At 36.8% G+C, this 12,523-nt stretch overlaps 1 long non-coding RNA gene across 1 annotated transcript; it reads left to right on the top strand.

The window, feature by feature from the left end:
• Nucleotides 1-310: 310 nt before the first annotated feature.
• On the top strand, nucleotides 311-2,591 carry LOC141633423 (uncharacterized). Its single transcript, XR_012538193.1, has 3 exons — nucleotides 311-819; nucleotides 924-1,012; nucleotides 2,038-2,591. It is a non-coding gene; the product is annotated as an uncharacterized LOC141633423 (long non-coding RNA).
• The last annotated feature ends 9,932 nt before the right edge of the window (nucleotides 2,592-12,523 follow it).

Here is a 12,523-nt window from a genome sequence, read left to right as displayed (position 1 = left end):
TTTTGGTTGGAGTTTGTGGTTTGTAATTTCCTTTCCTCCGTCTATTTTCCTTTTTCTTTCCTTTTTTTTTCCTGACGTGTCACTTTTGATCTCAGCCCTTGGTTTCTTTTGATCTAATGGCTGAGATTTTTCAAACTCACAACTCACCGTAAGAACCAAACTCACGAGATCCCGCCTATATATATATATATATATATATATATATATATATATATATATATATATATATATATATATATATATATATATATATATATATATATATATATATATATATATATATATATATATATATATATATATGAATCGGGATCCCGTACGAACTATTTTACGGTGCGAACCTACGAACTTAATAATAGACATTCAGATCAAATAATTCACGGCCAATATTACCCTCCCCTAACCTTTCAAACAAAACCCCAAACCCAGTAACCCATGACACTCACTCTCACTAACCCTAACACTTCCCATCTTTCTCATCACCGACGACTTTTCTCCGACGACCGCTCTCCGACGACTACGATTAGTTGCCGGCGTCGGAATCTCTACCTAACTATTTCGCTGTAAACCACGCCTTCGATCGTATTTCGCTCAAATTCATCACATCAATCCTCCAATTTCGATCAAATTTTCGAGATTCTTCGTCATGTAAGTTTATAATTTGTACTATTTTCATTGTTTTCTACTTTTCCCCCAATTCGCCTTAATTGGAAGAAATCTAACCCTATTTTATTTCCTGCCTCATTCCCCCCAAAATGGCGTCAACGACTTCGCATTCCCTCTTCTTGCATGCGTCTCTGCGGTTCTTCGTTGATTGATGTAAGTTTGTTCCAATTTATTCACAAATTTAAGTTTTCTCATAATTCTAACCCTAATTTTACTGTTATTTTGCTAATTATTTCTTATTTTCTTGCGTCCTGTAGCATTATATTACCAGCAATTTGTTGTGTTCGTACTTACCAAGCTCATCGGTTTCATTATCGTCTCACAGTTTCCGTTTTCTCTATACTAGGTATACACTTCACTTGTCCTGTTTTGTTTTTGTTTTCAATCAATTTTTGCTACTTCATTGTTTGAATAATTTAGTTATATTTGTGTCTAACTTGTGAACCATTGGGGTGTGCTTGGATTTTTGCTGTTTTCTAATCGATTTCTATACGTCGATTAGACAGTACAAAATATCCTCATTACCAGTTTAAGAATAATGTTAGTTACTTATTGGGGGAGCGGCGACGGGACAAAATTATTTGATATTGAATTATTAGTAATCCCATATAATTCAGTTTAAGAATAGTTTTTATAATGTGAAAGTTACTTTACTAGCAAATTCCAACTCGGCCAGATTATATGTATCGTTAACTGGCTTATATTTTCAAATAGTAGTATCTGTCTCATTTTCATGTTTTTCATGTGCCGTGCCATCTTCGGACAGAAGATGGAACACAGAGAATCTGTTCGAAGCATTTAGTAGACTTTCCAATGAATTTAACTTTGTCACTTTGAAAACCTTTTGTTCTCACACATCTCTCTATTAACTACCGAGTATCTATCGATGCCACATGTCCTCAAAATGAGGACAGGGTCTGAGACCTGAGTATATCTGAATTGAGTCTTGGCGAATTAAACACTTTGATAGTTGGATGTACTCGTAGTGGATACCCTTATGTGAGCCCAATTAAAATAGACGATAAGTACTAAAAACTTAATCGTGGAAGCTCGATAATATGCTTGATTTCGGAGGAAAGCTTGCAGACTTTCTAACTGTTGTTTTTGTATCTGCCAGTAAAAGATGGACCAGACAGTGGTAGGGAGTGAATTGAACTTCGAAATGCTCAAACTTCAGAGCATTCAATTGGTGGAATTATAATCATATCACTTTATATCGATTGTGTCGTTTCTTCATGCTGCAAATTGTTGGTCACGGCTTACTGACTGAGTGACTTATGCAACTTAGAAGTATGTTGAACCAGCTTGAGAGCACTTAATTATTTAAGCTTGTAATTTAACGAATCTGCTTTACTGTTATACGCGTTTCAGGTCTTTCATTGATTTGGTTAGTATTTTTGCTTGCACTTTGAACCATTCCAGTTTGGCATGGCTCCCGTTTATATGGCATTTCTTCGGTTCATGGGTGATGATAGTGAAGCTCGAAAGTATAATCACAGCTTAGAGGTGGGTGGATATGGGAGAAAATTAACATGGGATGGACCTCCAAGAAGCATTCGAGACAATCACCGAAAAGCGATAGACAGCCATGATGGTCTTATTATCCAACGCAAGTTGGCGCTTTCCTTCTCCGGAGGGGACATGAAGGAGCTTAAGCTCCGCGTTACCAGCAGAATATCCAAGGGGGATCACAAATCTGATTGCGGGACTAGTTTCTGAAATGGTTTATATTACTCTAGGACTCTAGGTACACAAATTAGCAACCCAGATACACATGCTATTACTAGCGAATACACAAGTCGATTTGTGTATCCGGTAGCAATACAATGTGTATTTGGTAGTAATTCCATATGTATCTCAGCCTTGGTTCGACTGTGGCAGTCGACACCAGTCCAATGATGCCTTCTTGATCCCCGTGGAACTGCGGTGGTTGTAATACCCATATCTTTCGAGAAGATATTATTATTTTATATATTATTTTAATCACTTGGTAAATAGAAAATTATAAAAAAATCTTTATATTGTTGATTTATATACAATCTAGGGTTTAACACCGGATTTTATACAAAAGGCTTATACGCTTGTTTTTATTTAAGCCGCCCAACTCATCTCTATATTAGCTATCTACAATTTTATATTTTGGCCTGGTCTGTTACCTTTTCGTTGGCCTAGCATTCAGCATCCTCCTCCTCTATTAAATACACCATCATCATCAGTCCAAATTTCTCAAAATAATCACTCAACTTTTCTTTATACGTGGTACTACTATTTTAAGGGCACCACGTTATCATCGTTTGGTATCGCCATGACTTTCCTTGCTTCTTTTGGGATCAATTTATACTATTTCCGACTATTTGATTTGTGTGATTAAAGGTAACACAATTTTACCGATCCTATTGTTTTTATTATCGTTCGGGGTTGTATGTATATGTGCTAATTAATTGATTTATCCGAGTTTATGCATTGAGATTTAGTTGTGATATCTTACTTATATTGTTATTATTATGCTTACTAATAGTCGTATTATCACTTAGTTTTTTGTGTTCGTTTTCATTGAGATGGGTTTGGCGTAATTGTTTAATAGGCGGGTAATAGTTGGTGTGAATAGGAGTATGTGGGCAATCATATTTACGTAAACAATGGGTGTTAGCTAGATAGATACATGTTGGATTATATATTGTTTTATTTGAAGATGTGAGAAAGTGTGGGTTAGAAAACTATAGTTTGCAGATCAGGAGCTAATGGAACGAGTGTATTAATGCTTGTGGGAGAAGTTTGGTAATCAATTAATTTGTTTTATAATACGGAGTAATTGGGATTTTGATTTTCAGTGTTGTGTTTAAACTGTTGTTTTCCTTTGACCTTGACTCGTGGGTGAGTAGCTTAGAGTCTCGTACTCTAAGTGTTGAACAGTTCCTTTAATGGAATATTTGACAATATCGATATTGAAATTGAGATGAAAATTGGTTATTGGTATTGAGTTATGAGTTATGAGGCCTTTGAGCCAAGTTATGTTTACGGTCCAGAGTGACCATGGTTATTGAGTTATTGAGTTATTTGAGTTTGAAATAGATATTGAGATAATTCGTTTAATCTTTTATTTATCGTATTCGTTATTTAATTTAGTTCCCGAGTCTTTTATATAATTAGGGACGGGTTTTGAGTCGGGTTGGTTAAAATGGAAACTGCTATATCGGGGAAGTTTCCATTTAAGGAAACTTTCCATTTTTAGGAAGTTTCTATTTTAGTAACCTTCTATTTTGGGAACGGGAATAGTTAAGTAATCCCTTATCATCTATTTATCTTTCAGAGGGCGAATTTGCTGTGGAATATTATTGGGCATCTGTCCATTTGACTGCAGTACTGAGGTAGAGAAATACACTTGACTTATTATCGTTGATGTTGAATTGTGTTGACTTGTTTGTGTTTCATATGACCAAACTGTGAACGTTGACTTGATTCGTGGTTGTTGATTTATGTTATGATTCATATACTGGAAGGTGATTGACTGAATTGATCGTATTGAGTATGTTATCACAACATTTGGTAACCGGCATGATTTTATGATTGATCAGTTCAATGATATATATATTGTGTTGCATTAATTTCTTTTGAGCATTCATATGCATTGGAGATGGAGGATGTTGTGGTGATGTGGTGTGGTGAAGATGATGTTGTGATAAGGCCCAGGCTGCAGGACTTGTCCTGGTGTCCTCAGCTGCGAGCTGGCAGATCGGCTACGGTCGATATATAGTCTACCGGGGATCGGTATGGCTGGGTGTTCCGGGTTGTGAGATATGAGTTGAGATGGAGATGGAGGTGACGGAGGAGCATGCATATCATATTTTGTTGTTTCATTGTATTCCCTACTCAACCTCGTGGTTGACCCTGTGTATTCGTGAACACCGTGATGATCCAAATATTGGGAGCGCAGTTTGAGTTTATGAGATAGGATGGGAGCTTGATGGGCGTGAGACACTGGATCAGAAGACTTAGTAGCTAGATCATCATTTAGAAGACTTTCACTTTTAATTATGTTAGTTCTTTGTAATTTGATGTAAAAGAGGTTTTGTAATAATTAAGTTAAAGTAATTATATAATTTGCCTTAGAGTTTATTTTGTTATTCACTACCTCGGGAAACCGAGATGGTAACAGTCCGGTTTATTAGGGAATGTCTGGCTAAAGGCTCCTTCATAAATCGGGGTGTTACAGTGGTAGGCAGAGGTTGTTCATAGTTGAGCACCTTGAGTGGTGGTTGCATAAAATATGAATGGTTAGGTGGTGTTGATGTTGATTTGATCAATGGAAGTTGTTGAGATGTTGGTTTTGTTGGAGCTTGTGTCCTCCACAAATTAGTGTGATAACATTTGTAAATCTTTTACAGGTTCACAAGGGTATACTCCGTATATTTAATCAGTTGATTAACGTTTACCTAATAACGGTTGGCTTGCTAGAAAGTTTGACGTTATTATCATACAGATGGCGGTGATCAACTGGTCCCTAAAGGTCACACCTATAGGACGTATTTGAGAAATGTGGTTATAGAAATATAATTACATTGATGCCCAATATGACTAAAAAGTTAGTCAATGCGTTGATGAGATAATTATTTAATGAAAATTAAATAATATTAGTTGAGACAATTAATCATCAATTAAATAAATTAAATATAATAAGTTATATTTAATTAAATGTATATAATGTTAGCTTGGACGAATTAATCTGTTAATTCGTAATTAAATATAATCAGTTGTATTTAATATCAACAAGATGAATGTGTCATAGTGGTAATAGTGAGGGTACACATACCAAGAGGTCATGGGTTCGATCCTCACTAGATGACAATTCAACACATATTATATATTTTTGGAAAGACCAAAATAAGGAGAATTTTGCTCCATAATTCGGTCTGATGGCCGAAAATTAGGGAAGTAATTTTCTTTCCTAATTGATTTCGGATTTCGGTCTATATAAAAAGAAAGGTAGAGAATTATTTCTAACCTAATGCTTTTTCTTGACCTTGCCTCATCTCTCTCATCACAAGAATACAAAAACAACTAAATTTTACAGAAAATTTTAGATCGATTCTAGCATAATCAAAGGGCATATCTCATATCGTCTTGGGTGCAACTAACTAATAGGTGAATATCAATTTTGATATTGTTCTTAGGCCATATTTGCTAGGACCGAAGGTTAATTCTGAATCCCTATACTTTGTTTATGTATTTTGTTTATGACCTTTAATCATCATTGTTAAATCGTTATAATCCTTCTAAATCAAGGGAAGTATACAGATTATTTCCCTCAAGTGGTATCAGAGCACTAGGCTACGATTTTAATCTTGATGATTTTCATAAAAATTGTATGTAAACATAACCTGGTTTTCGAAAAAATTAGGGTTTCTTTTTTTGATTCGAAAATTTTGATTGTGCCGTTTTTTCTTTTCTGTTTGATGATATTTTTCCCTTCTATTTTTCATATTATAGTTTATAATCAGTTAAAATTATCATATGAAGAATTGGTAGTTGTTTGATTTAATGCAGATTAAGTTAAAATTCAATGGAATCATCATGTTTATGATAAAAGGATTGTTTTTGCTATATAGTTTTTGGCATATAAATTGATCATGTTTATTATTTCATATGCTAATCATGTGCTTATAGCAAAGGTAAACAATTTATTCATCAAATCTTGTTTTAGGGCATGTTTGCCGCAAAAAGAAAAAAAAATTAGGCATTAGGGTTCCTGTTTTTTTTTTTAAACCGTGATTTTTTTTTTTCCGTTTCAATACTGTTCACGTACAGCAAAAAAAAAAGAAAAAAGAAAAAATTTGGAATGTTTTCCTAATTGCCGAAGGAAAAACTAAATTTGGAAAGTTTTCCCTTTTGTTTTCCTAATTGCTTAATAAATAAAAAAAATTTTGTTTTTCGGCCGTTTTTCAAATTGGATTTTAATAAAAAAAAAAAAAATTGTTTATTTTTCAGCCGAGTACAATTAAAAATTGGTTTTTGTTTTTTTTGGCCAATTAGTTATTGTGAATCGGTTCACAATTTAAAGATACCGAGTTATTTTAAAGCAGTTTAAAATTTTGACGGATAGAATTTATATTACAAGTTTAATATGGATTAAGTATGAATTAATGTGATTAAATTGCGGAATTGTCACTTAATTTAATTTAAATAGGTGGTTTGGATAAATTAATCAACATAATTAATTTATTGTATTATGTATGTTTAATTTATTTTAGTTGATGCTTTTATTTTTGTTGAACGAATCGAATGAATGAATTTTATTTACGTATTTAATTTTTGCAATCAGTTGTATTATGTAATACTTAGTGTGGCCTTAGTCAATCATGTTTTCGTAATGAAGGAAACATGATTTTTATGTAATTATGAGATCTCCAATCTCCTTTATTTTTAGTTTTGGGTTTTTGAAATTAGAATGTAATTAATAGGTCAATTATGTAATTTTATTTATTGTAATTTCAAAGAAGACTAAAAAGATGAAGATTCAAGCTCACTCCCGCTACATGGATCAAGATGGAACATCAAGACAAGCTTCTCGGGTCCAAGGATGGATTCCAAACTTGTATTTATTGTTCATTTTGATAGGATATGCCACACTAGGACTTTTACTGTTTTTTTTTACGTTTTTCATTTTATTGCTTTTCATTCACATGCTAGTAATTGCATCATATTCCGCCTAAAACCAAACCACCTATTACTAAAATGCATGAAAATTGACTCATATAGTTGTATGTTAGTTTTCATGAACATGCAGATGTCACTGTCTATAAGCCATTACTTTAGTTTAAATCATTCTCGCATGCTAAATTATAGTTCACTTAAAATGAATTAAAAATAGTTGATGGGATCTTCCTCTAAAACGGAAATTGAGATTAGTGTTTATAAGGGCAAACATCTATGACTCCCTTCTTCGTCGGTAGGCCTAATATGACCCCTTCTACGTTGAGTAAGTAGTTGTGTTGACTTAGTTTACCTCAACATCATAGTCCGAAGAGTTTCTCGTGATTATGATGGACTAAAGATAGAATTTACAGAAATTTATCGACCAGGAATTCTAACGGTAGTATTAGCTAACAGGTTAGCTTATCAATTTACAGAGAATTGAGTCTTGGGGTCATTTATATAATTCTTGAGGGAGGTCAATTGTATAAATGTTTTTTTTTTTTGAGTCTTCGCGTTATGACATTAGTTCATTAGACTTAAAATAAAAACGATGCATGCTTATTATTTTATTCTTCTTTCGCAGTGTAGAACACGCTAATTATCAATAATACTGTTACAACAAATGGCTAAAATAACGCAATCCCAATGCCTAGTGCCACACTAGATCGTTCATCCTGGCTAAAAGTATTCATGGACCAAATGAATTAGTCCACGCGACTGAAGAATGATGGGTCCAACTTTGCGGACTGGGAGGCGGCACTACGGAATGCTGCCATTGCTGACGGTAAGCTCATGTATTTAACTGAGCCAATACCGGTCAACCCAGGCCCAAATGCAGGAGCCAACGAGTCACTCGCTTATAGTGATTTTGTTATGGAAGCGGGTGCGATAAAGAACGTACTTATCTTTGCAATGGAAACCAATTTGCAGAGACGCTTCATTGCCCAAGGTGCAAACAAGATTTTCACCACGCTCACTAATGAGTTCTCAAAGGCACCGAGAATCATCACATATGAGCATACCTGTCGCTTCTTTGATGCGAAACTCTAGAAGGGCCAACCGGTTAGCCCACACATTCTTCACATGATTGAGAATGTCGAGAAACTGGAGTCACTGAATTGTAGAATCAGTGAGAGCATTGTCATTGACCGAATGCTTCATTCTCTTCACGATGGTTTTGCCCTTTTCAGGGCGAACTACTACATGAATGACTTGAAAAAGAGTCCTCATGAGCTACACTCCCTACTCGTACAGACCAAGAAGGATATGAAATTGAGTGGGAGCATGAAGCAGGATGTTCTCACGATTCACAACAAGAGTAAAGGTAAGGGCAAGGCTCATGGCGACCTAGTTGTAGGTAAGCCAAAGTTTAAGAAGCCAGGAAACGGTAAGAGTGCGCCTGGTGAGACTAGTGGCTCACAGGGCAAGACAAAGAGCAAGGGCGGTGACATAGAGTGCCACCATTGTCACAAGACTGGACATTGGAGGAGGAACTGTCCCGTCTACCGTGAGGACATCAAGGCAGCCGCGTCGTTCTGTGGGTATGTCATCTTATATTCATATGATTGAGATTAACCATGCAAGTTTCGGAACTTGGGTACTAGATACTGGTTGTGGTTCTCATCTGTGTAATCATTTGCAGGGCCTAAAGAACATCATACCTCTCGAAAAAGGTGATGTGGACTGCGAGTCGGAATGGAGCACGAGTAGGCTGCGCCTCGAAGGGAACATATGTAATCCAACTCCCTAGTGGTTTTGAGTTATCTTTAAATAACTGTTACTATATACCCAGTTTATCTAAGAACATTATTTCTGTTTCCGTACTTGCTAAAGACGGTTTTACATTTTCAATAAAGGATAATAGTTGTATTTTCTCTTTTAATGAAATGATTTATGGCAAAGCAGTTTCCATGAATGGAATTTATATCTTAGATCAAACCACGGAAGTATTACACATGAATAATAAGAAATTAAAGGTTGGTGACAAAGATCAAACATATCTATGGCATTGTCGAATGGGACACATAAATGAGAAACGCGTAAAGAAACTCGTCGATAATGGGACTATTCCCTCATTCGGATTTTCTGCATATGGCACGTGTGAATCATGTCTCATTGGCAAGATGACTCAAATTTCCTTCAAAGGTGTTGGAATGCGCGCTAGTGACCTATTAGGACTCATACATACGCACGTATGTGGACTTATGTCAATTACCGCTAGAGATGGCTATAGATATTTTATCACTTTCACGGACGATTTGAGTAGATACGGATATGTCTACTTAATGAAGCATAAAAGTGAGTCCTTTGAGAAATTCAAGGAATACCAAAATAGGGTACAGAACCAACTGGGTAGAAAGATTAAAGCACTCCGTTCAGATCGTGGTGGCGAATATCTTTCAAATGAGTTTGATCAACACCAAAGATCGTGGAATCGCTCTACGATTAACTCCACCGAACACCTCAATTAAATGGTGTGTCCGAACGGAGAAATCGAACCTTACTTGATATGGTTCGATCCATGATGAGTCACACAAGAGTGACGCATCATTATGGGGTTATGCTCTTTTGTCGGCGCTCTTATACTTAACCAAGTCCGTCTAAAGTCAGTCGACAAGACTCCATATGAAATGTGGAAGGGAACGGTACCTAACTTGTCCTTTATTCGCGTTTGGGGCTGCGAGGCTTATGTCAAGTGGAGACACGAGGATAAGCTCGGCCCGCGATCGGTCAAGACATACTTTATAGGTTATCCAAAAGGAACATTTGGTCATTACTTCTATTCGCCAACCGAACATCGAGTTTTTGTTGCGGCTAGTGCGACGTTCTTAGAGAAAGAATTTCTCGAGAACAAGTCAAGTAAAAGAACCTTCGAGCTGTCGGAGATTCCAGAACCAACAACCGAGGAACAGATGGAGGAAGTTGTACCTCCAACTGATGATACGGTTAATATTCCTGAGGAACCTAGGAGGTCGGGTAGAGACTCTCATCCTCCGGACAGATACATTGGTATGGTCGAGGAGAATGACGTTTTACTTCTAGAAAGTAATGAACCCGCAACCTATAAAGGTGCTATGGCCTGTTCCGACTCAAAGTTATGGCTTGAAGCCATGCAATCCGAGATGGACTCCATGTATGAGAATAACGTATGGGATCTAGTTGATTTACCTAAAAAGGTAAAACCTCTATAGTGCAAATGGCTTTACAAAATAAAGCGTTCTGTAGACGCGCAACCAGATATCTATAAGGCACGACTTGTGGCAAAAGGTTTCACTCAAGTGCAAGGATTGCATTATGATGAGTTTTTTGCGCCTGTAGTCATGCTACGTTCCATTCGGATAATCTTAGCGATTGCCGCATTTCATGATTATGAGATTTGGCAAATGGATGTGAAAACCGCCTTCTTAAACGGTTATTTGGAGGAAGAGTTGTACATGGTGCAACCCAAAGGTTTCATAGATCCTAAACATCCTAAGAAAGTATGCAAGCTTAAGCGTTCCATTTATGGACTTAAGCAAGCTTCTCGGAGTTGGAATCATCATTTCGACCAAGTGATGAAGGAGTATGGTTTCACTCGATCGGTCGAGGAACCATGCTTATATATCAAGTCGAGTGGGAGCAAGATTGTATTCTTGATATTGTATGTCTATGACATACTCTTGATTGGGAATGACATTCCTCTCCTATCTTCGGTTAAAGAATGGTTGAAGAACCATTTCCAGATGAAAGATCTAGGTGAGGCACAACGTATTTTGGGAATCCGTATCTACCGAGATAGATCACGACGAACGTTATCACTTAGTCAGGATTCTTATTTGGATAAGGTTCTTGAGAGGTTCAGCATGACCAACTCCAAGAAGGGGGACCTTCCTATGACGACTGGGATGCAGTTGAGCAAGTCTCAGTCACCCACGACGCCTGAAGGTATTGAGCGCATGAGTCGTGTTCCTTATGCATCTGCAATAGGATCGATCATGTATGCCATGATATGCACACGTCCAGACGTGGCATATGCATTGAGTATGACGAGTCGGTACAAAAAGACTCCAGGTGAAACACACTGGATAGCAGTCAAAAATATCCTCAAGTACCTACGGAGGACTAAGGATTGGGTATTGACTTATGAAGGCGATACTAAGCTATGCGCAACCGGTTACGCAGATGCTAGCTTCCAAACGGACCGAGATGATTCAAAATCTAAGTCCGGGTTCGTCTTCACTCTTAATGGTGATGCGGTCAGCTGGAAGAGTTCCAAACAAAGTGTTGTAGCAGATTCTACTACTGAATCCGAGTACTATGCCGCTTCGGAGGCAGCAAAGGAAGCGATATGGATGCGTCAATTCTTACAAGGGCTTTCGGTAGTTCCTAGTTCGAATGACCGATCACCATCTATTGTGACAATAGAGGTGCCATCTTCCAGGCTAAGGAGCCAAAGTCTAGCAACAAATCTAGACATGTACTTCGGAAAGCTCACCTGATCCGTGATTACGTGGAGCAAGAAGAGATAGTGATTGACAAGATAGCGATGGATGATAACATAGCGGATCCTCTCACCAAACCGTTGAATTATGATAAGCATGTAGGGCATGTTAATTCCATGGGAATTAAACATGTTCCAGAGTTGTAGTACTTGATTATGGATTTGATACATTATCTTTTTCATATATTATGTATAACTTCATCGTTTTATATATATAAATTTTTGTTTTTCATGTGGATTTTACTGACAACATTGAACGCCACAAAGTGAACTGAATTACATTATATTTGTTTTGGTCCGTAATCGCCAATGTGAGCTGATAACTCCGGCTATTATATTGTGCAGTCGATTGATGGTGGGTTCAATGAGCCATAAGTCAAACGGTTGACTGATCGATCACAGATACGAGATTATGACGATACCTCGTAGGACAACTTTTTGTGACAACGTAATGGAGTCCTAAATGTTTAATAACATTCGGTGCCAGGTTGTGGATAGGACATCCATTGTGTTCCTAGAGTCGATTCTTTTGACTATCAACTGTCTTTTGAGATTAAGGCAGTTTTTGGGTGACTTTGGTTTCTTTCTCACGGTCTCACCGTGAATCGGGGCTAAGTAGATTTTTTCTGTGTCATTTCATACTGCGCTTACATCTGCAGGATTCGAGTTGAGGAAAATATCAAC

This window comes from Silene latifolia, chromosome Y, assembly GCF_048544455.1.
Source record: "Silene latifolia isolate original U9 population chromosome Y, ASM4854445v1, whole genome shotgun sequence".
NCBI classification, from domain to species: Eukaryota; Viridiplantae; Streptophyta; class Magnoliopsida; order Caryophyllales; family Caryophyllaceae; genus Silene; species Silene latifolia.
Note: the sequence above shows the minus strand (reverse complement) of the source record. Positions and strands in the feature narration are given on the sequence as shown.